Below are 24,979 nucleotides of genomic sequence, written 5' to 3'. Positions count from 1 at the left end.
TATCATTTTATAAGAATTTGTAATTACTTATGTTTTGTAGAATTGTAAACATGAATTGCAATAGCTTGTACATGATTAACACACTAATTGAAATAAGAAAATGTTGCTAAAATGTGCTTTTAAATTTTTTAAGTAGTGAAAATTCCATGTAAAATATTTGTATATATGTAATAATATTATTTGGAGCAGATAATGTTGGTTTATGCCTCAAAGCATATTTGATGTTTTATCTGATTTATTTGGCTAAGATTAATTAATCATTTAATTAAAAATTTAGAAGCTCTATTTATAAGTTTGCTGTGCAAGTATATTATGACAGTTTATATATAGGTAATAAAACAGAATTAAGCAGCTAAAACCATCTAATACTACAGTTGGTTAAAGAGGTCAAAAAAGATAAATGTGCTTTTTTAAAAACATTCATTTATTTATTTAAGATAAGGTCCCACTCTATCACCTAGGCTAGACTGCAGGAGTGTGAACATAGTTCACTGCAATCTAGAACTTTTGGGCTCAACTGATCCTCCCACCTCAGTCTTCTGAGTGGCGGGACTATATAGGTACATGTCACCATGCTTGCTAATTTTTAATTTTTTTGTATAGATGGTGTCTTGCTTTCTTGCCAGGGCTGGTCCTGAACTCCTAGGCTTAAGTGATCCTTCAGCCTTGGCCTCCCAAAGTGCTGGAATTAGAGGTGTGAGCCACCACGCCCATCTAGCTTGGTCAATTTAATATCAATTAATGACAAACAAAACAAAGCACACAGCACAACTCATTTTTCTATTTGTCTGGTGCTCATTCTTCTACGCAATAAAGGACAAGTGGGTATAATGTGCTAATATGGAAAATAAAATAATTTTAAAAAATAATATCTTCGAAGCCAAGAAAAGACAAAAAAAAAGAAGAACCTTGAGAACAAAAGAAAATGAAGAGATAAATGATAGATTCAACCTCAACATTATAGAAAAGTAAGATTGTAAATGTGCTACAAGCTCCAAATAAAAGGGAGCCATTGATAGAATTAATACAGAACCAAAGTCAATTTATATGCTGACTTCAAGAAAGCAATTTTACTTGTAAACAGGTCAAAAGTTAAAAGATAGTTTCATAGTGTTTTGTTTTTCAAGTTAAGAAGTAGAAAATACCATACCTTGGCATTGTTATCTATAAAATCTTATGTGTCTATATTAATATTAAAAGAGACTTCAAAACAATTTATATTCCCTGGGACAAAGAGGGATGTTTTTTAATGATAAAGAGACTAGCTCACCAAGATGACATAATAATCTCAAATGTATACATGCTTAATAACAGAACTTTGAAATATATGAAGCAAAAATCAAAATAATTGAAAGCAGAAATAGATAAATTCACACTATAAAATTGAGATTTCAACACACATATGCTATTCATTTATATAACATTAATAGGGAAAACAAATATGAATATAGAAGGTTTATATTGTTAACCAGTATTTTCTAAATTACATTTATAGAACATTCTACTTCAAAACAGAAGAGCATGCATTCTTTCCAGATGAAAATGTAATATCCATTAAGATGTGTGTATGATTTAATTGGTTTAAAAGGAATAAAATCATCTGGCTTTGTTATTCCTATGGAATATAGTCAGAAATAAGAAAAACACACATCTATAAAATTCCTAACATTAGAAACTTCAAGCCATATTTTTAGGAGTGACTTCCACTTTTGGGAAGATGGAGGAGAAATACTTTTTCCTATTCCTCTCACTAATCATAGCTAAAACCTTGTACATTATACATAAAATAAACGTAAAAAGGCCTATATAGGTATAAAGAAGACAGCAGACCAGTGAGGGACCTCAGGAATTAAAAAACAACATAATGATAGTTTCCTGGGTTTGGTTTTTGTTTCATATATACTAGACTTGGAGTTGAGAAAGCTGTCTGCTTGAAAATGCCAATGGGCACAGACAAAAAAATCTCCAGAAAATGGCTGTTTTCTCTAGCCAAAGGATTAGGAGAAAAGCAGCCTAGCTAGAAAGAAAACTTTTACCTAATAACCACTCTACTCCAGGCAAACATCAAAAAACAAATCAAGAAAACAACATCGACAAAAATGGTGGCCCCATCCCAAACTGAGTCAGCAAAGACTGAATTGGAAATCTTGATTTTCACAATCACAAGTTTGTTAAAAAAATAACTGCTGTCCTGATGGTAGAGAAAGTCAAATGGGAAACCAATACATCACCATCAGCCTGTAACAAGTCCTCTGTCCAGCAATGTCAGTGAAAACCACATGAAGAACATGGACTTTCACCCCATTCATCAGTAATGTAGTGCCCCTCCTCCTCGATGCCTGGGTGGCATCAGAGAAAGCTTGCTGGAGAATCAGGAATTTCACCATTACCTCGTGATAACAAAGCCACTCTCACCACAATGTCAGTAGATTTCGTGTGCGACACCAACACACCAGCACTCACCTCGTGTATCAAAAGACCACTCCCCTTGGGTTTCAATGAAGGATGAGTAAGGAACCCGGACTTGTATTTATAACCAGCTGCTTTTCTTCCTTGGCTGGAGCAGTGTCACAGAAAGCCAGTTAAAACAGAAAGTTTAAAGAAAATTTAGTGTCCCACAAAATAACACAAAAATGTCAAGTCTTCAATAATAAATCACTTATCATACCAAGAAGTAGGAAGATACCAGACTTGATTAAAAAGGTGAGCAATAGATGCCAACAATGAGATGACAGAGATGTTCATATCATCTAAAAAATTTTTTTTTTTTTTTAGACGGAGTCTCGCTGTGTCGCCCAGGCTGGAGTGCAGTGGCGCGATCTCGGCTCACTGCAAGCTCCGCCTCCCGGGTTCCCGCCATTCTCCCGCCTCAGCCTCCGAGTAGCTGGGACTACAGGCGCCCGCCACCGCGCCCGGCTAGCTTTTGTATTTTAGTAGAGACGGGGTTTCACCGTGTTAGCCAGGAGGGTCTCGATCTCCTGACCTCGTGATCCACCCGCCTCGGCCTCCCAAAGTGCTGGGATTACAGGCTTGAGCCACCGCGCCCGGCCATCATCTAAAAATATTTTAAACAGTTATAATAATTATGCTTCAGTAAGCAATTACAAACAAATGTCCTTAAAAAACAAAAGGATATGTCAACAAAGAGTTGAAACATCTTAGCAGAGAAATAGAACATATCAACAGGAGCCAAATTGAATTTTAGGATTAAAACATTCAATTACCAAAATATAAAGTTCAGTGAACAGGTAGAATAGAGGGGAGAAAAAAAAAGAAAAAAAAAAAAAGAATGAGAGACTGCAGGCAGAAATTAAACAACCTGCAAAACTGAGAAAATTACACACAATTCTCCAGCAATCTGTGAAAATATAGCCATGTATCACTTAACAATGAGGATATATTCTGAGAAATACATCCTCGGGTGATTTTGTCATTGTGCAAACATCATAGAGTATATTTACACACATCTCAGTGGTATAACCTACTGTACTACAAAGCCCATTGCTCCTGGGCTAAACTGGTACAACAAGTAATACTGTAGGCAACTGTAACAAAATGGTAAGTCTTTGTTTATCTAAACTTATCTAAACATAGAAATGGTACAGTTAAATCATGCTATTATGATCTTATGGGACTACCATAACATATATGACCCATCATTGACCAAGATATCATTATGTAGCAAACTATCATATAGTGAAATATCTACATTTTCTGTCGTCAAAGCACTGGAATAAGACAAAAGACTGGGGTAAAAAATTACCTGAAGTAATAATAGGGGAATGCTTCCCCAAATTTGGCAAAAAAAAACATAAAAGATACAAATTCAAGAAGCTGAATGAACACCAAACAGAATAAGACTAAATAAATCGATGTCACTAAGATACATCTTCATCATACTTTTGAAACTATAGAAATAAAAAACTATTATAATGACAGAAATTTTTCTTCACAAACAATGAAGGCCAGGAAAGATCAGAATCCTATAGACAGTGAAAATAGCCTTCAGGAATGAAAGGAAAATCAAGATGATCTCACAGGAGTGAGAATTAAGATAATTTGTTGCCAGTAAATCTATTGTAAGGGTGAGTAGGGGCAGAATAAGTGGGAATTCTTAATTGGTATAAAAAATATAGTTAGAAGGAATAAGATCTAGTGTTTAGTAGCACAACAGAATGACTATAGTTAATAAGAATTTATAGCATATTTCAAAATAACTAAACAAGTGAAACTGTTAATATTAATATATATCTAGTAAGAGTAAGAAACTGGAATGTTTCTAACAACAAAAAAAAAAGTCCTTTAAGTAATGGATATCCCAATTACCATGATTTGATTATTACACATTGTATGCTTGGATCAAAATTTCACTTTTACCCCATAAATATATACAGCTGTTATGTATCTATAAACATTGAAAATTTAAAAAAGTAAATAAAAGGGAAAAATTATTTAAAAATAAAGCAAAAAATGAAGAAACAAAAAAATCAGCTATTATGAAGCAGTCTTCTTCTCTTGTCTAAATTATTATTGACATTGAGTCAAAAATTATATCACTGATTTATTTTGTTCTTATTATATGTAGAGGAAGTATTTAAGACAGTTATAGCAGGAAGCAGTGACAATGTAAACAGAGGTAAGATTTCTATATTTCACTTGAACTGATAAAAATGATAACACCAGTATACCATGATAAATTATGTGTGTGTGTGTATATATATATAGAAATACTTGGTGCAACCACCAACAAAGCTTATAGAAAAAAGAAATAGATACATACATAAAAAAACACACACAGAGAAATGCAAGTCAAAAAACAGTTAAACTACTCATTATAAAAGCAGAAAAAAATAAAAAAAAAGAGATAAACTAAAATAAAAATAAAATGATAGGCTTTAAACTTAACATCAATATTTACATTAAATGGAAATAGTCTGAATTGTCCAATAAAAATATTGGCAGAGTGGATTAAACAACATGACTCTATTATTTTTGGTCAACAAGAAATTCACTTCAAGTACAATGTTACAGGCAGGATGACAGTAAAAGGATGGATAAAGACAAATCATGAAAATGTGAATCATATTAACTTGTAAACAAGCCTGAATAAAAGATTAGATAAAGTAGACTTCAGAGCAAAGACAATTACTAGAGACAGAGAGGGACATTATATAATTATAGAAAGGGCAATCTACCAAAAAGACATAGCAATCCTAAAGTTCATGCACTGAACACCAGAGCTATAAAATATGTGAAGTGAAAACTGAAAAAACTGAAGAAGAAATAGACAAATCCACAATAATGATCGGAGACTTCAACACCCTTCTCTGAAGAATTAGTAGAGCAACTAAACAGAATTTCAGCAAAACTCAGCAACACCATCAACCACCAAGATATAATCAACATTTATAGAACATGCCAAGCAACAACAGGAGAATACACATTAATTTTAAATGCCCACAGAACATAACCAAAGAAAGATAATATTCTGGAACATTAAAAAAAATTAAAAAATGTAAAACCCTAGAAATCATACAGAGTATGCTCTCTAATCACAAAGGTATCAAACTAAAAATCAATAACAAAAGATAACAGAAAATATTCAAACACTTGAAAATTATCTAGACACTTGTAAATAATCTATGGGTCAAAACAGTCTCAAAGGAATTTATAAAAATATATTGAAATAAAAATAATGGAATAGACAACATACCAAAATTTGTGGGAGACAGCTAAATCGGTTTTGAGAAAGAAATGTAAAGCTATAAATAAAGACTTTCAAAAAAATTAAAAGCATCAAATAAATCATCTACTCTCCCACTTAAAGAACATACATAAAAAGCTCTAAAATGAACATAAAGTAAGCATACAAGAGAAAATAATAAGACTATAAGTGAATAAAATAAAAAATAAAAACATAAATATTGGAAAACAACCGAGTTTATTCTTTGACAAAATCAATAATATTAACATGTATCTATCTAGTAAGAGTAAGGAAAAAAGAATAACCAAATTATTAGTATAAATATCAGGAATAAAAATAGGATACAATTATAAATCCTATAGATATAAAAAAGGCAAAAAAGAATACTATATACAACTCTAAAACATATAAATTTGACAACTTAGACAACCTGGACCAAGTCTTGAAAATATTTTCACAACTCACCCAAGATGAAATAGATAACTTGAATAATCTTATAGCTATTAAGCAAGTAGATTTTTAAATTATAAACCTCATGAAAAAGAAAGTTATATGCCCAAATGGTTTACATCAAGAATTATATCAAACTTTTGAAGTATTAATATGAGTTTACAAACTCTCTCAGATAAGTAAAGAGGAAGCAACAATCTTTAATTTATTTTATAAGACTACTGTTGTGCTGATATCTGAAATCAAAAAAAAGAAAGCACAAAAATTATAGAGCCTATCACTTGTGAATATAAACACAAAATCATTTTTTAAATGTCAGCAAGTCTAATTTAGTAATAACAATCATACACCATGACCAATTAAGGTTACACTAGGAATATATGACTAGTTCAAGGGTCACAAGTTAATTAATTCCATGACACATTATTTTAGCCTAGAAGATGAAAATCACTTGATTATAACAATCTATGCAGAAAAAAATGTGAAACATATTAACATCCATTTATTATAAAAACTCTCAGGAAAACAGGAATAGAGAGGTATCCTCCTTCAGCTTGGTAAAGATAATCTACAAAAAACCCTACATCTAACATTATACTTAATGGTAAAAGATTGACTGATAAATCAATACTTGCAGCATAATCAGAAAAGAACAAAGTTGACTGAAGACATAGGAGCCATGGTCTCTGCATAGTTTTGGGGTCCCCTTTAACTCTGTGATATAAAAACACTGTAAGCCGCTGCCTATATTTTGAGTACATAAGAGGGATTAAGCAGGACTCATAGAGATTGAACATTTTACTTAAAGAGACTCTTAAGTGTCATCCGAAAGAGATTGTTTTCATGAATTGTGGTAGGGAGTTGTATTAGTGTCCTATTACTGCTGTTACAGTTACCTAAAATATAGTAGCTTAAAATAGCATAATTTTGGTTAGGAGAGCAGTCCAGGATGAGTCTGACTGGGCTAAAATCAAGGTATTTGGGGATTGTGTTGTTTCTGAAGGCTCTAGAGGAGAATCTCTCTTTGTGTTTCAAGCTTCCTGATGTCACCTTCATTTGTTTGCTCATGGCACTTTGTTCCATTTTCAAAGCCAACAGTGTAACATCTTGAAATCTTTCTCTCTCTCTCTCAGAGGTTGACTCTCCTGCCTCCGTCTTATAAGCATCTTTGTGATTACATTAGTTCCATTAAATAATACAGGATAATCCCTCCATCTCAAGATGTTTAATCACATCTGCATCTGTAAAGTCCCTCTTGACATATTCACAGGTTCTCAGCATGAAACATGAGCAACTTTGAGGGAATAACCTTATAATGGTTCCCACAAGTGTTGAAGTTGGAACAAATTAAATATATACAAAACATAATTTCTTATCAAAAGTAGGCAAAAATGGGACAAATCTTATAAAATAGAGAAACTACATGTTGGTCCATTCTCATGCTCCTAATAAAGATGTACCCAAGACTGGGTAATTTATAAAGAAAAAGATGCTTAATGGACTCACAGTACCATATGACTAGAGAGGCCTCACAATTATGAAAGAAGCAAATGAGGAGCAGTAATGTCTTACATGGCAACAGACAGAAGAGAAGTGCAGTGCAAAAGAGGGAAAATTCCCCTTATAAAACTATCAGATCTCATGAGAACTAACTCATTATCATGAGAACAGCACAGGAAAGACCCACCCCCACGACTCAATTCCCTCCAACCAGATTCCTCCCAATTCAAGATGAGACTTTTGGGTGGGGACAGAGCCAAACCATATCATTCTACCCCTGGCCCCTCCCAAATCTCATGTCCTCACATTTCAAAACCAAATATGCCTTCTCAACAGTCCAAAGTCTTATTTCAGTATTAACTCAAAAGTCCACAGTCAAAATTCCCATCTGAGACAAAGCAAGTCCCTTCCACCTATGAGCATATAAAATCAAAAGCAAGTTAGTTATTTCCCAGATGCAATGGGGGTACAGGCATTGGGTATATATCCAATGGAAGAAACAAAGGGGCTATAGGCCCCAGGCAAGTCTGAAATTCAATAGGGTGGTCATTAAACTTTAAAGTTCCAAAATAATCTCCTTTTTACTCCATGTCTCACATCCGGTTCATGCTAAAACAAAAGGTGTGCTCCCATGGCATGGGAAGTTCCGCTCCTGTGGCTTTTCCAGGCATGTGGAGCAAGCTGTGAATGGATCTACCATCTGGGGTCTAGGGGACAGTGGCCCTCTTCTCACAGCTCTACTAGGCAGTGCTCCAGTGGGGACCCTGTGTGGTGGCTCCAACTCCACGTTTCCCTTCTGAACTGCCCTAGCAGAGGTTGTTTATGAGGGCCCCACCCCTGCAGCAAACTTCTTCTGCTTGGACACCCAGGCATTTCCGTACATCCTCTGAAATCTAGATGCAGGTTCCAAAACCTCAATTCTTGACTTCTATGCACCCACAGGTCCAACATCACATGTAAGCTGCCAAGGCTTGAAGTTTGCATCCTCTGAAGGAACAAACTGAGCTGTGTGATGGCCCCTTTTAGTCACAACTGGAGCTGAAACAGCTGGGATTCAGAACACCATGTTTGGAGACTACATGGAGCAGGTAGGGGGACTCTGGGCCCAGCCCACAAAACCATTTTTTCCTCCTAGGCCTCCAGGCCTGTGATGTCAGGGACTGCCATGAAGGTCTCTGACATGCCCTGGAGACATTTTCCCCATTGCTTTGGAAATTAGCATCTGGCTCCTTGTCACTTACATGAATTTCTGCAGCTGACTTGCATATCTTCGCAGAAAAAGAGTTTTTTATTTTCTACTGCATCAGGCTGCAAACTTTTCAAACTTTTATGTTCTGTCACGTCTTGAATGCTTTGCTGCTTATAAATTTCTTCTACCAGATACCCCAAATCATCTCTCTCAAGTTCAAAGTTGCACAGATCTCCAGGGCAGGGGCAAAATGCCACCAGTCTCTTTGTATAGCAACAGTGACTTTTACTCTAGTTCTCAACAAGTTCTTCATCTCCATCTGAGACCATTTCAGCCTGGATTTTATTGTCCATATCACTATCAGCCTTTTGGTCAAAGCCAATCAAGAAGTCTCTCAGAAGTTCCAAACTTTCCCACATTTCCCTATCTTCTTCTGAGTCCTCCAAACTGTTCCAACCTCTGCCTGTGACACAGTTCCAAAGTCACTTTCACATTTTTGGGTATCTATACAACAGCACCCCACTCCCAGTAACAATTTATTGTATTATTAATTCTCGCACTGCTAATAAAGACATACCCAAGACAGCGTAATTTACAAAGGAAAGAGATTTAATTCACTCACAGTTCCGCATGGCTGGGGAGGCCTCACAATCATGGCAATAGGCAAATGAGGAGCAAAGTCGTGTCTTAAATGACAGCAGGCAATAGAGAATTCCAGTGCAAAATGGGGAAAAGCCCTTTATAAAACCATCAGACCTTGTGAAAATTGACTCACTATCATGACAACAGCATGTGAAAGACCCATCCCCATGATTCAATTCCATCCCACCAGGTTTCTCCTATGACACATGGGAATTATGAGAGCTACAATTCAAGATGAGACTTGGGTGGGGACACATCCAAATCATATCAATCAACATGTGTGAATTCATAAATTTTCTCATGACATTATGAAGGTATAAAATACAACAATAGCAACAACAGAAACCCATAAAAACTACTGAACTTTGCACAGCATCCCTATCTTACAGATTGTTACTAAAATGTGAAAATCACACACACACACACCCCTCAGGAGCATAAAGTTTAGTTTATATGTTGTTTAGGGTTGAAATTATGTTTCAGACAAATTTGCTAAACACAACAAATTTGTGGAATCATGAGGCCATCAGTATTTGTTCGATTTATTAATGTTTGTTCTACAAGTGTATGTGAGGAACCCACTTTGCTAAAAATTAGTTAGATAAAACAAGGATATATAAGTAAGTCATATTTCTGATACGTATAGTGCAGTCATATAAAAAAGACAACTTCTCAAGTAAATATACAATCTGTTAAAAATAGTTTCATGCAACAAAAGAAGCTAAAATTTCAATCAAAGGAATGATTATTTCAAAGAGCAGTGATTGGCCAGATTATACAAGAAGATGATATACATACAGATTCTGTGATCATGGCAAGGGATATGTCAGAGATTTACTAAAACCCCAGGTCCCTGTCAGAGATTTACTAAAACCCGAGGTCCCTTTTATATTTTCTAATGGTGATTATTTGTTCATAGTATTGCAAAATAGATAAATTATGAATAAATTTTTATTCCTAGCATCATTTGCTAATGTCTCTTGTAAAAAATTCCAATCAACTATTTCTTTCATAAACAAAGCAAATTTTATCATTGAATATCTATTTAACAACCATATGCTTTACAGAAACAGATGGTTATTTTTATATTAATTTAAAATAAATACATAAATTAGAGAACTCAAGTCTAATATGTTTGCTGGCCTGTTCTTTCAAATATTCAGCTGTTCTACACATAAGTTTCTGAAGTATTAATTTAGCCCTAACTCTTAGTTGTCTATTCAATATCTGTTGTACTCTTTTATCCCCACTGTAAAAATATCCATATTGAACTTTCAACATGTAATGCTCAAAATACACACCTTTTTATATTCTCTTGCAGCAAAGTTTGATCATGAGATAAAATTCTAGCCAATAATATGTAAGAGGAATTTGATAAAAGCCTTCAGTGAGAGTTTTAGTATCTTCCTGATTAAAACAAAGTCTCACAAATTTCTTTGGTTTTTATTCCTTCTTCTGTGTACCTGGAATATAGTCTGTTATATGAAGGAGCATCTTGTAAGTATAAGGAAACAGTAAATCTATTTTATGTTAAAGCCATTGATATTTGGGCTTTTTGTTATTTGCAACAAATGTATTTATAATGCAAGCACTTTTTTGTTGTGTTCTACATTGGTAACTTTTGCATATTAAAAAATGCAATAACCTTTACATTAGCATCCAGAAAAGAAATATTTATGTATAAATCTAACAAACTATGTTCAAGACTTATTGAAGTAAAGTACAAAACTGTGATGAAAGAAATTAAAGAAGAGCTAAAAACTTGGAGAGATATTTCATGTTCATAAACAGGAAAATTCAATATTGTAAAGATATCATTCTTTCCAACTTAATCTACAGGTTCAATGTAATCTCAATATAAAATCCCAACAATTTATCTTATAGATAATGACAAATTTATTTTAATATTGATATGAATAGGCAAAAGATGCAGAATAGCAAACACAATATTAAAGGAAAAGAATAACGTTGGAGGACTGATACTATCCTGCTTTGAGACTTTCTATAAAACTATAGTGATCAATTCAGGGTTGTATTGACAAAGAAATACACAAATAGGTCAATGGAAAATAATAGAGAGTGAAGGAATAAACCCATATAAATATAGCCAATTGATCTTTCACAAAGGACAAAGGCAATACAATGCAGGAAAGATATGAAGGAAATTTTTAAAATATACAGAAAACTGGAATTTAAAGATAAAAATTAAAGATATGAACTTTTAACATTAACTCCACCAAGTTCAAGACAATTATGTAAGAGATGGTACCAATTATTGAGTCAATCCCTAAAGAACTGAGAGTCTTGAGAATTTAATGATGTCAACGCTTTTCTACATAATCAACTGAAGAAAACTGGCTGCCCTTTTAGATTTTTTAATATCAGGAAGAAAAGAAATCAACAGAAACCAAATTAAAACTGCAAGGGGGATGCCTAATGATTTCCCATTGAAACTCTTGTAAAATTGTTGTTGTTTGAGAGGCATGAGCAGGAATCTTGTCATGGTAGAGAAAAGACTCTAGTGAAGCTTTCTCAGGTGTTTTCTGCTAAAGCTGTGGCTGACTTTCTCAAAACACTCTTATAATAAACAGATGTTATCATTATTTGGCCCTCCAGAAAGTCAACAGTCAAAATTCCTTTGAGCATCCTTAAAAACTGTTGCCATAATATTTGCTCTTGACTGATCTGCTTTTACTTTGACTAGCCCACTTCCACATATTGGTACCATTGCTTTGATTCTTCTTTGTCTTCAAGATCATGCTGTTAAAGCCGTGTTCCATCTTTTGTTACAATTCTTCAAAGAAATGTTTCATGATATTGATTCCACTTGTTTAAAATTTCAATTGAAAGCTCTACTCTTATCTGTAGCTCATCTCTGTGCAATGGTTTTGGCACCCATAAAGTGGAAAGTTTGCTCATCTTTGATTTTACAATCAGAATTTTGTAGGCTGGACCAATTGAGGTATCCAGGTTGTTACCTATTTGTGCTGTTAATTTTTGGTGCTCTTCAATCAGGGCACAAAGAAGTTTTTTTTTTTTTTTTTTTTTTTTTTTTTCTTTTCTTTTCTCATAAACTGAGGTGGATGGTCTGCTCTTTTGAGCTTTCAGCTTCAACATTATCTCATCCCTTCTTAACATCAGTTATAATTTGTAAACTGCTGATTTATTTTGGATATTGTCCCCATAGGCTTTTGGTCAATTATTTCTCTATGTGTCTGCTCAAGCCTTACCATAAATTTGATGCTTGTTCTTGCTTCATTTTATCAGAATTCATGTTGCTCTGATGTGTGTTATTTTCAAACTGGTGTCATATTCTTCTTAGTACCTCAAACTAGGTCCTGTTTAGACATGTTACAACAAGACAATGCAAGTTTATTTTTGTGAGAAAAGTTGAAATTCATGGAAAATTTAGAAAATTTTTATGAACTGTTTGAAGATCCTTTGTAGTCTTTTCAGCAAACAGTCATTGTACACTTGGACATCCACATTCAAAAGATGACTCTAGACACAGACCATTCCATTCACAAAAATTAACTGAAAATGAATTACAGACCTAAATGTTAAACTGAAAAACCATAAAACACTTAGAGATTACATAAGAAAAAATAGATGACCTTTGATTTGGTGATGACATTTTAGATACAACACCAAAGGCATGATGGATGAAAGAAAAAACCAATAAAACAGATGTTATTCAAATTAAAAATGTCTGTCCTGAAAAAGACACTGTCAAGAGAATTAAAACACAAGCAGGAGAGAAGATATTTTCAGGACACACGTTTGATTAAAAAAAAAAAAACCCTATTAGGCAAAATATTCAAAGAACCCTTAAAACTCAACAATAAAAAGACACTAGAGTTTTAAATCAGCGAAAGACCTAAACAGAACCTCACCAGAGAAAACATACAGATGGCAAATAAGCATATGAAAACATGTTTCACACTATATGTCATCAGGAAAATGAAAATTAAAACAATAATAAAAAACTACTACATACATATTACAATTGGCCACAGTCTAGAACACTGACAATATCAAATGCTGAAAAGGATGTGGAGCAATAGGAAATCTCATTTATTGCTAGTGAAAACGCAAATTGTGCAGTTTCTTTGGAACAAAATTTGGCAGTTTCTTGCAAAACTAAACATACTCCTATCATACTATTCAGTAATCACATTTCTTGGTATTCACCCAAAAGAGTTAAAAACCTGTCTATAAACAACTTACACACAGATGTTTATAGCAACTTTATTCATACCTGTCAAAACTTGGAAGCCACCACGATGTTTTCAGTATATGAATAGATAAATAAACTGTGTTAAAACAATAGAATATCATTCACTCCTAAAAAGAAAGAGCTATAAAGCTACAAAAAGACATGGAGGAGCTTTAAACATATATTAATTAAGCGAAAGAGGTCAATTTAGAAAGACTGTATACTGTATAATTTCAACTATATGACATGAAGGAAAGGCAAAACTATGGAAACAGTGAGATTAGTGGTAGACAGGAGTTGCAAGAGGGAAGGATAAATAGGTAGAACACAAAATTTGGGGGGGCAATAAATTTACTCCAGATGATAATAAAATGGTAGATACATGTCATCATATATTTTTCGTATTTTTTTTATTCCTTCTTATACTACAAGGTATTTTGGGCTTCTTTTTTTTTTTTTTTTTTTTTTTTTTGAGGGGAGTCTCGCTCTGTCGCCCCAGGGCCCTGGAGGGCGCAGTGGCCGATGCTCGAGCTCACCCTGCAGGCTCCGCCTCCCAGGTTTATGCCATTCTCCTGGCGCTCAGCCTGCCGAGTAAAGCTGGAGCTACAAAAGGGCGCCGCGCACCTCGCGCCGGACTAGTTTTTTAATATTTTTTTAGTAAGAGACGGGGTTTCACCAGGTTAGCCAGGATGGCTCGATCTCCTGACGCTTGTGATCCGCGCCTCCTCCAAAGGCCTCCCCAAAGTGCTGGGATTACAGGCTTGAGCCACCGCGCCCGGCCTGGCTTCTCTTTTTGACTACCTTTCAACATTTTTTAATACAAAAAAAAGATAATACACAGTAATGAGTTGTTTAATAACATGGTAGAAAAATATGATCAATAGATCCTCAATATGTTTTAAAATTAAAAATGTTAAGTGTTATGATTCTAAAGTCCTTATGAATAGAGTGATAGAAAGACTGATAATGTGTAGACATAAGAACAGAAAACCCCATCAGTTTCTAAAACCGCACATCACAACAAAAAGTGTTAGTTGTTCAGTAAGACACACATGAATCTGAGATCTTATTAGATATCAAAATTTACTAATAATTTCAGGACCATGATATAGGGACAAGAGTGACTTTATTAAATGCTAATCTGCCATATAACATCTGACTAACCCCAGTCCAGGAATGCCGCCAAAATGTCTAGTTGATGTATTATTGCTCCTATGTAAGAACACTTATTCACAGCAAGTTTCCTCCAAAACAACCCTTATAGTCCCGGAAATTATAGGCTGAAATGTCTGCAACGACTTACACATTCCTCCAGCTTTTTCCCCAAAGTATAAGCCGTGGGTCTGAGAGTTCACAGTGTAAAAATCTACCTGTGTTGTGGTTGCCCAAGGCCACTATTCTTTCTGCAAGTTTCCTTAATAAATCACTCAAAACCAACAAACTGGATTTGTCTGTCTCCTTCTGCAGCTTCCTTGCTCCTTTGGCACTTGGTGGCCACTTTGCATATATGGCCCTGTTACAGAATGCAAGGGTAATTGTGTAGCCAGAAGAGGCATGGAGAAATCCAGGACTGTTCTTGAGTCCTAAGTTTTTATTTTACAGTGTGTCAGACACAGATTTAACATATAGGTCTCAGCTATGCTAGAAGGATATAACTTACACAAAAGGGAGCTATGCAAGTCATGAAATATTTTTATGTTATATTCTGAAAATTATCTGGTCTATAAGACATTTTCTAAGGGGATATTCTAGGTGAATTAACAATAAGCAACATAGACCAACCAGGTACTTAGGCTGAATCATGTTCTCCTAAAATTCATATGTCAAAGCTGTAATCCCCAGTATCTCAGAATGTATCTGTATTTGAAGACAGGGCCTTTAAGGAGATAATTAAGTTAAAAAGAGACTGTTAAAGTGGACCTTCATTCAATTTGATTTGTGTACTCATAAGAGGAAATTTTGACATACAAAGAGACACCAGCGATGTGCCTACACAGAGGAAAAACCATGTGAACACACACCGTGAAAGTGGACATCTGCAAGCCAAGGAGAGAGACACCAGAGAAAATCAAACCTGTTGGTACCTAAATATTGTAATTCTTGCCCCTAGAACTGTGAAAAAATAAATTTCTGTTGTTGAAGCCACTCAGTCTATGGTATTCTGTTGTGGTAGTTCTGTCAAACTCATAGAGTTCGCCACAATATTTCAAAGATAAGGGCTCACCCACTAGAAAATAGCAACATATGTTTTGCAGAAGTCTTGACATTCATATGTTTAAAAGATGGTTTCACTGGAAAGTCTTTCATCCTGTCCCATTCCTAAAGAAGAGGTGGAAAAAATAGATCACAGGCCTGCTGTTAACTCTTTCCTTTCATAAACTATGACGCAGAAAATCGACTTGGTATATAACCAAAGACCTTATTTCATAGGTAAGTATAAGGGAATATATTCAAGTATGGTATTACAGTGAGATTTGTTGCGGCAAGTTGTACATCAGCAGGCAAGTGTGCAGTTTGCTTTGATGGGCATGCACCAGGAAACCCTGGCCAGCTGTTAAAAGACTAGATATGAAAACAACAACATGGACAAATCTCTAAAATCGAATATCCGACTTTTATTATGCAACTTAAAATTCAAGCACTGAATATAAATGCCTACTTTAAAAAAAAATGTATACCAAAATTTTTCCCATGTTAAACATTATAAAATGTCTTTCTATGTAGTATAAGGGAGAGGAAAATAGGAATGAAGAATACAGAATAAAGTAAATAACATTTTTCAAGAGTTTTACGGCACAGATCAGTGACGATGAAGTGCCATTAACTAAGGAGTTTTATGAATTCAACACACGGCACCCAAATTCCACATTTTAATAATGAATTAATAATAAATCATATTTTAATAAGAAGATTCAAACAGGGAGAATTCTGAGCTAAAAACCTTATATAAACTTATGACAGTCACAAATATAAACACATAATATATATTCAATACTAAAGACAAGCAAGCCAAACAATATATAAGAAAAGAAGATGCAGTTCATTTTAGAAAGATAATTACAGAAAATCAATAAACCCAAGGAAATAATACTAAAGACTTCATAGCTGCTATCATAAATTTTAAACATGCCTTTTGTGGTTAAAGATCTCAGAAGAATGGAAAGGAAAAGAGGAACAAGAAGGAAATTCCCTGAAATATCGAATCACAAGAATTTGGAAAGGTACTGATAACAGAAATCAGACAAGTCAGAGGTGACACTGAATTAAAAAGAAGAAAAGTGTTAAAGGTTTTATCAGCAAAAAGAAGAGTGAGCAAATATTCCAGTTGTCTTTTCATTTCTATATTCATTACTTACCTCATCCACAAGGTTTTACACATTATGAGGGCAGATTCCTTGTGTGTCTCATTCACCTCACTGCTCAAGCATCTACCCCAGTGTTGAACTGTGCCTGAAACATAATGTTTATTTAATAACTAAAGAGTATATTTAGGATGGAGAGCCATAGAAAGAGGACCATTTTATCAACTAGCATGAAAATCTCCTGGAGGCAGGTACAATTATGGAATGCTAGAAAAGCTAGAGAATCTTTCTAAACTTTGTTTAACTTAGTCTTTTAAATGTGATCTAAGGCACCATGGAAAGAATCTTACACAGGTTGACCCTTGCTCCTCATCTTCTCTGGTTAGCAAAACGTGTTGTCTCTATTCTTGTGTTTTCCTCATGTGAAATAATAACACCAATAAAACTAGACAGACTCTTAACATGCATAACTGTATATGGTGTATTCAGATTACAAGATTTTTTAATTATAAATTTTCTATTGAAACACTCTAAACAGAAGTGCAGGTGATAGGTGATGTATACATATATATAAATGCAGTCCTTCCAGTTACTTGGAATTTAGTTTCCTTCGCAAGCAGAGTGTTCCTCCCTGTCTATTTAAAACTGACAAAGACCTTTGTCTTTACTTGTGTGGAGATGCCTGATAACTTATTTCTAACTATCATACGCTCCACAGTCATGACATTTTAAGACAATAGATCGAATCTATCCTGGATTATTTTTTTCAATTTCCTTTTGATTGCTGCTGGGAGGAGAATAGAGAGATAGTCAAGAATAGCATTAACTTGCAAAGTAAAATAAATTATTTTGAGATAACTATTCCATGTTAGAATACAAAATAGCCTCCTAGTTACAATAACAAATTCAGCAGTGCATGGTTGTAATTCTTTAGCCTTACTAGTTTTGCTACCATGGTTTGTTTTCTCTGGTATACTCCAGATGATTTAAATAGTGAGACTGATACAGAAACCTCCACAATGCATGTATTAAATGCATACACATATGAATTATAAGAGCTTGTTAACTGGTTACAGACTGGACACTAAGGACAGAGTTTTTTAATTTGAATCTGAACATTACTATTTGCTCACTCTGTAACCATGAACATGATCATTCATCCATCTGTGCCTCACTTTTTTCAGTTGAAAATATTAACAAAATATATAGAGAGAATGTATAGAGAGTATATATAGAGATTCCATACATATTTTATGTGTGTACATATGTATACATACATATATGTATACATACATATATGTATATACACACATGTGTTTATATATGTGTGTATATATACACATGTGTATATGTATATGTATATATATATACACATATATATGTTGTGTATATACACACACATATACACACATACATATATAGATTTATGGAATATTTATATATACATACATATAGATATATACAGATTTCATACATCTATATATGCATAAATATTTACACACACATATCTATTTATCTATAAAGCAAGAATTAGAATATGTGAAATCATTTGATGAGTGTCTAGTACAGATTAAGAATTAAGAATCAAATGAATGTTACCTGATATCATATGGGTATATACATATATTTAAATATTTGTATATACATTTATGTATACACACACATATATAATATAATTGTATATCATACAACTTTGAATTTGGCAAAATGAAGTAGAAGCCCCAAGTTAAATTTCACTAAGATTACAACTGCAGCATATCCTTCTATGTAACTTCGCACTTCAGCTTCTTTACAATTTTTATTTCCAAGAAAGTGTACAAATATCTGCATATCATAAGCAAATAAAATATTTACATAAAAGAGGGCTATAGCCACAGTGAGAAAATGCTTCAGGCTCCATATGCCTTAGAACTAAAGTGAATGTATAACTTATCATCCAAACCACGACAGTTTAAGAATAAAATGTGTGTGCTTTTAATAATCACTCCAGGATACCAAGTGGGAATTGATATTTTTTCAAGAAAACCAGGAAGATTTGCCACCCTACTCAAAACCCTAGAAAATGCAGTAAATAAGAACATATTTCACATGTTCCAAGGACAAACGCATGAGGAAAGTGGTGTCACCTTTTCTTTGTGGTGAAATAAATAGTATCATCTACGCTCTCTGCAAAGCTCAGGTTGAATTTGTAACTCAGGTAGAATTGTTGATTTTGTATTTTAGGTTTTTTTTTTTATTATTATACATAATAGTTAAAAACCTCATAGTTAAAAACAATTGTTCTAAGCTTCCACATGCTGCTAAGATACAGCTACAGGTAAGATTTAGTGCGAATCACGTTTGAGGCATTAGTTCAACTGTCTGTTGAACCCCTGAAACTAATGCTCAGTCTATATTAATGTCTCAGTCCCAAGAAACCTCAGCCTATTCTCTCCTATAATTAATCTTGCAGGTAGTGCCTTGACATTATTGGTTCACCAACAGAGCAGAACTGCCTCAGCCATCAATAATAATTCAAAGCATTAGGATGAGGCCTACGCATGGGCCACGGAGGTAGCCAAATACGCAGGATCTCCTGCATTCCTCTCCAGTTGAAGGGAAACTGCAATTGAAACTAGTTGTTTTGGTGGCTGGATAATTTGTAATAGAGGGGTCTCGGTGTTACTAATTGTTTTGCTTTATGCTTTTCTCCAAATGTAGCCATGGCTTGGCACAAGGGGAGTGATTGTCTGTTTACTGAATCTTAATATTGAGGCTGTTACAAATTGTCTTTCACAGATGGTGGGAGCTTTTCAGATGGAGAGAGGCAAGGAATTTATTACTCAATATTTCTGTATTACTGATTGGAACGTGAGGAGCATAGACAATCTGTCCTACTGCAGGGTTTGCTGCATTTTTTTTTTTTTTTTTTTTTTTTTTTGCCTCTGTAAAATTATGGCTGGCTCTAGACGTTTTTCTCATTTTGTATAGATAGCAGCTGTGTAATTTCCAGCAGAATGTTTGCTTTGATCCCCCTTCCTTTAATTGAAATCCGCAATTATGAGATTTGTTTCTTTTATGTTTGTGAGTTTATTGGTTTAATCTACAAAATGTGCTGTCTTGCTGTCTTACACAGTTAAAGGCTACAGCACAGTTGGGACTTAAATGACAAACATTGGAGGGAGGGGCTTTCTGTTTTTTGTTTTTTATTTTTTTGGTTGGCTATAAAAAGAATCCAATAGATATTCTTCCACTCAGATAGCAGGCTCTATGACAACTTAGTCATTCTGTATAATTTAAAGCTGTGTCTCTTGCATATATATAATATATAAATATATTATATATGATTAGGCTCATTTCTAAAAATGAATAATATGTGTGTGTGCACATATGTATACGTGTGTTCATATACACACATAATGTATGTGGGTCTTCATAGAATAGAAAGGGAAGATGCCTACGTAGAAGCATTTCTTTGATTATAGTAACTAGTAACATTTACTTAATGCTAGCTTTATCAGCACATTTTAGGGGAAAGAGAGTGAAAGGATTATAAAGTAGATAGATATAAGAACAGTAATGCACGGTCTCAGACATAGTTCACAACAAATAATTCTGAGAGTTACATGTCAATATGCTCTACCAGGTAAATTAGCCACAAATTTCCTAAATGATAAAGTTCCAGATGTTTGTAATATTTTAATAAAAAATAAAAGAAAAAGAAGAGATTAAGTCGAGAAGAATGAGATTTTATTTCCAAATTTACAATTCTCTTACTGATAGTCTGTCATAAATTGTTACTACATATTTTAAAACAATTTTTGCTAATATTTTATGCATTCATTTTATTTTCTTTCTGGCACAGTATAGTGCATTTTTATTTGGAACTCTAGGCTGTGTCTATATAAAGGAAATTCCATATTAACTGGTATTAGGCCAATTAATTTATAACTGAATTAATCTTTTTATGTAGCATCCTTACTCCAGTAATTGGTTTAGCCTAACAGTTTTGGTAGCTATTTTATACAGGTATTTCTCTTAAATGGTCAAGAATAATTAATTCACATTGACAAGGGATTTTTCACAAAATTATTTCATGTGTTAATGGTTGTTTTTTAGGCAAATAAACCAAATGATCATACGGATATTTAAAAATACTTTAGAACTGCACATGTTAACTGAGTATGTCTCCAATTCACCTTGTGGTCTCCTGATTATGATGTGGTCAGATCTATAGTCATACAACTGTGTTTTATATATATATATATATATAATCTGGCATATGAGAAAATATCCAAAGATTATTTCTACACTCAAGATACATAACCCATGGATTCTAGGAAGAAAATTCACTTAAAAATAACCCTTTTAATGGACTATTTCTAAATCCTGATAGCCACCATTGGAAAAATGTCATGATATTTTCTGCTTTTGCTTAATAATTACAATGTAATTAAATGTCCACTCATGTAGGAATTTCTTAATAAGAAAAATTGTAGTTAATTATAGATATTTGTTTTTTAAGTATGGGAAAAAACAAAAACAACGGCGCTAATGGATCTAAAGTAACTTGCTCAATAAATTACATCTAGAACACTAAGGAAAGAAACAGAATTCAAATCCATACCTTTCTATGAAACCCTGTTTAATATGGATCTACCTTTTTTTTTAGGATACGTAATGACTTAAGATACTAACTCCACATTCTGTGGTAAGAGATGAAGATCCAGGAAATGTATGGACATATATAGCCTAAAGAATGTTGTTAGAAAAAAACAGTGGGATCTGGAAGCAAAAGGAAACATAGAAAAGGAGACAGGAAGGTGAAGAAAGTTGAAGATAAACTTTCTTTTCACAATGTTTTATGGGCAAGTTCAGCCCATAAATCAAAATTACTTTTATGGATGAAATGTTAGTTTTCTTCAAGTCAAGATCATCTTTTTCATTTCCTACATGCAGGTTGAATCTCATTTATGAAGTGAAATGTCAAATAACAACAAAAAATTCATTAATTTGCATAAAGATGCTTGTAAGGTAGCATTGTTCCACACTTTGCTTTATTCACATCATTAGAGGAAATATTTTATTCCTCTAGTTGTTTCTGGCCATGGCTCAAAGAAAAAAAATTTCCACTCATTCCTTCAGACAGTACAGTTAACAAGAGGATAACTTTTTTTTTCATTATCATCTGTGTCCTTCTCCCTCAGGAAGCAGAGAGTTATCAGATTGGTGAGAGAGAGGAAATAAAGGTCTGAACCTGTGTCTCAAGTCACTACCTCTTTTGGGAGCACTATATTCTCAGTTTATTTTAATTCTGTTTCACAATTTAATGAGTTTACTAGAGCAGGGTCCACTATTACCCTGTGGAGACCCTTAATGATACATGGATATGTTTATTTCTGGGAATAAAGTAGTTAAACTGGCTAGTGATTATGCCACATTGTTAGCGTCATCTTTGTCAATAAAAAAGCTGTTCATATTTATGGTATCTGTATCTATTTCTTCAGAAGTGTGACTATTATTCATATATCCCCAATACACACAAAAGATATAGTTTATCTAAATTTTTAATTGGTTACATATTTTTCTAGGTTACTAGCTAGAGACAAAGTTTCCAATTTGTTGCTAAACAAGTAGTGTTATGAGAAGCCTTCTTATTCATAACTTGACATGTTTTTGTCAGTATGTTCTAGATTAAAATTTGAGATTATGGTGGAGTCAAATCATATGAACACTTTAAATTTTGCTCCGTATTACCACATTCCTGTGCAAAAGTGACACCAATTTACAATGCCATATTGTATAGATGTGTTTCATGGTACCCTAAAACAATTACAATGTTAATAACAAAGATAAGTAATCACAGAGCACTATGCCAGATATAATACTAATTTTTAAAAGTTTGAATACAATGACAACTAACAAAATATGACTAGGAGACTCAAAGTGAGCACATGTTGTTGGTAAAATGATGCTTACAGACTTGCTTAATGTAGGGTTGCCACAAACAAAAGTAAAAAGTGTTTACTTGTGGACAACCTTGCCAAACATTGACTCTATAAAATGGTTTAAAATTATTTACATTACAGATACTTTTCTTTGCTTTGCTATTTCTAATTATGTTATTTTGTAAACTGTTATTTTAGCCACATATGTATTTTTTGGCTCTGAATTTCTCATTTCATTTTAATTTTGTGTGTATATCCTTGATGGATTCTTTGAATTTTTATTTTCATTGCATCTTTCTGTATAATTATTCTTGGACACTGTGTCATTTTTGAAGCTTGCATTTCATAGGATGGATTCCTAGTACTTTGCATATTCTTTTATGCTATTTTTTTTCCTTGTCTTATTACTAAAAAGTGATTTTATACTTGCCATGACTTTCAGGTTTCCCAGCTTAAGATGGACACTTCTTACACTTTGATGTAGCATGGGCGAATTTGTCTCAACTTTTTCACATCAAGCTACAGTTTAAGGATTGAGTTTTGAAATATGCCCACTTTTTCCCTAGCCTGAGTGTGTGGACAATAAGCAGATGAGCTCAGCTGGTGTGCAATTTAGGTGAAAGACCTGGACTCTTTCTCTCGCCTAAAGTTTTATTAAACATCTAACCCCATAGCTTGCTCTCTTTCCAGGAGGCAGTTTTACTGCCGCTAGGGAAATAGCCTTGCTTTCAAATCTCTTCCTTAATTCAGCGCAGAGCCACCAAGGCTCATCCCCCCATTTCACCAGTCTTTTCCTGGCACTTTCTCCCTCTATTCCTCACTCTAAGACTGAGTGGGGAATCAATATTTGGCTGTAAAGGAGTATATGGTGTCTTATCTTGTGTGCTGAACAATGTATTTATTCAAAGTTTTATGGATTTTCTTTTTTCTCTACATTATGCCAAGACATAAATTCGAGAGTGTTTATGATGGTGCCTCTTTTCCCCTCTGCTTTCTTTCCAAGTTACAGACATCAAAACAAAAAGCCTTAACCATTTTCCTGTTTTAAAAGAAATAGTTAATTTTGTGAGAATTATTAGGTGTCTCCCAGGCTACCCACGTAAACCCTCATTTTACCTGTTTTTAGATTGAGTTATTCATGAGATGCTTTCTGTGTTTTGTTTTAGGAAACAAAAATAAATGTTATATGGTCTCTCAAATGTCATATGGTCTCTGAAATATCATATGGTCTCACATCCCCATCCCCAACTATTTTCAAAATGGCCTCAGTTTGGGAATGAAGGCCTTATTTGGACATGGATATGATTGTAGGCATTCTCCTTTATATTCCTTTATAACTTACGGTTATGCATCTAGTAGCAGCTGTTAAGGTCACTCCAAAACTGACATTCTCTCCCCATTTCTGCTTCCCACTAAAACCCATCTGGTAATGGAACTGTACACACCTTCAAGTATTTTGAAAACAAACCAAAAAATTACAAGCAAAAACAAAATAAACAAAAGACAGATATCTGAATCAGACAGAATTAGTTTTGGATCTCAGACTGTCATCAGTTAGTCGTTTAAAATGGAGCAGGTTACTTAACAACTCTGAGAAATATTTTCTTAAAACACTCAAGTATAATATGCATTTTACTGACATTTTGTGATAAGCAAATGAGGTATGTGTGCATGTGTGGGCTTGTGTATAAAATAAACTCATTTGACTGGCCTATATAACTGTCTTTTTCACTCAGGATGAATGATGGGTGACTTTTTTACTCAAGCTACATCGTATTCTATTCAGATTAATCTAATTTCTAATTTGAAATAATTAAAATATGTGATATACTTTGACAAATATCAAGGTAATAAACAGTTGAACAAGGGCACATTTTTTCTGTATTTCCTATAAAGCCAATTCATTTTCCTCTACTATATTTTATTTTATATAAACATCATTTTAATTTTATACACACACTATGCAATCTAAAAAGTACAATTGCCTGTGATGTCCATATACTTAACCTTTCTTAAGAGATACATTCGTTTAATTTATTTTATAGGCCG

General features: G+C 33.8%; 1 long non-coding RNA gene across 1 annotated transcript in view; it reads left to right on the top strand.

Moving 5' to 3' along the window:
• Positions 1–24,793, top strand: part of LOC108544655 (uncharacterized) — a 27,764-nt gene extending 2,971 nt beyond the window's left edge. The window contains exons 3-5 of the long non-coding RNA XR_001889918.1: positions 4,586–4,636; positions 19,456–19,556; positions 21,655–24,793. This is a non-coding gene — a long non-coding RNA (uncharacterized LOC108544655). The remainder of the gene's footprint in view (positions 1–4,585; positions 4,637–19,455; positions 19,557–21,654) is intronic.
• Positions 24,794–24,979: the final 186 nt, after the last annotated feature.

Source organism: Rhinopithecus bieti, unplaced genomic scaffold, assembly GCF_001698545.2.
Source record: "Rhinopithecus bieti isolate Rb0 unplaced genomic scaffold, ASM169854v2 scaffold_21703, whole genome shotgun sequence".
In the NCBI taxonomy this organism is placed as follows: Eukaryota; Metazoa; Chordata; class Mammalia; order Primates; family Cercopithecidae; genus Rhinopithecus; species Rhinopithecus bieti.
The sequence above is the reverse complement of the archived record's forward strand: the minus strand, read 5'-3'. Positions and strand labels throughout refer to the sequence as shown.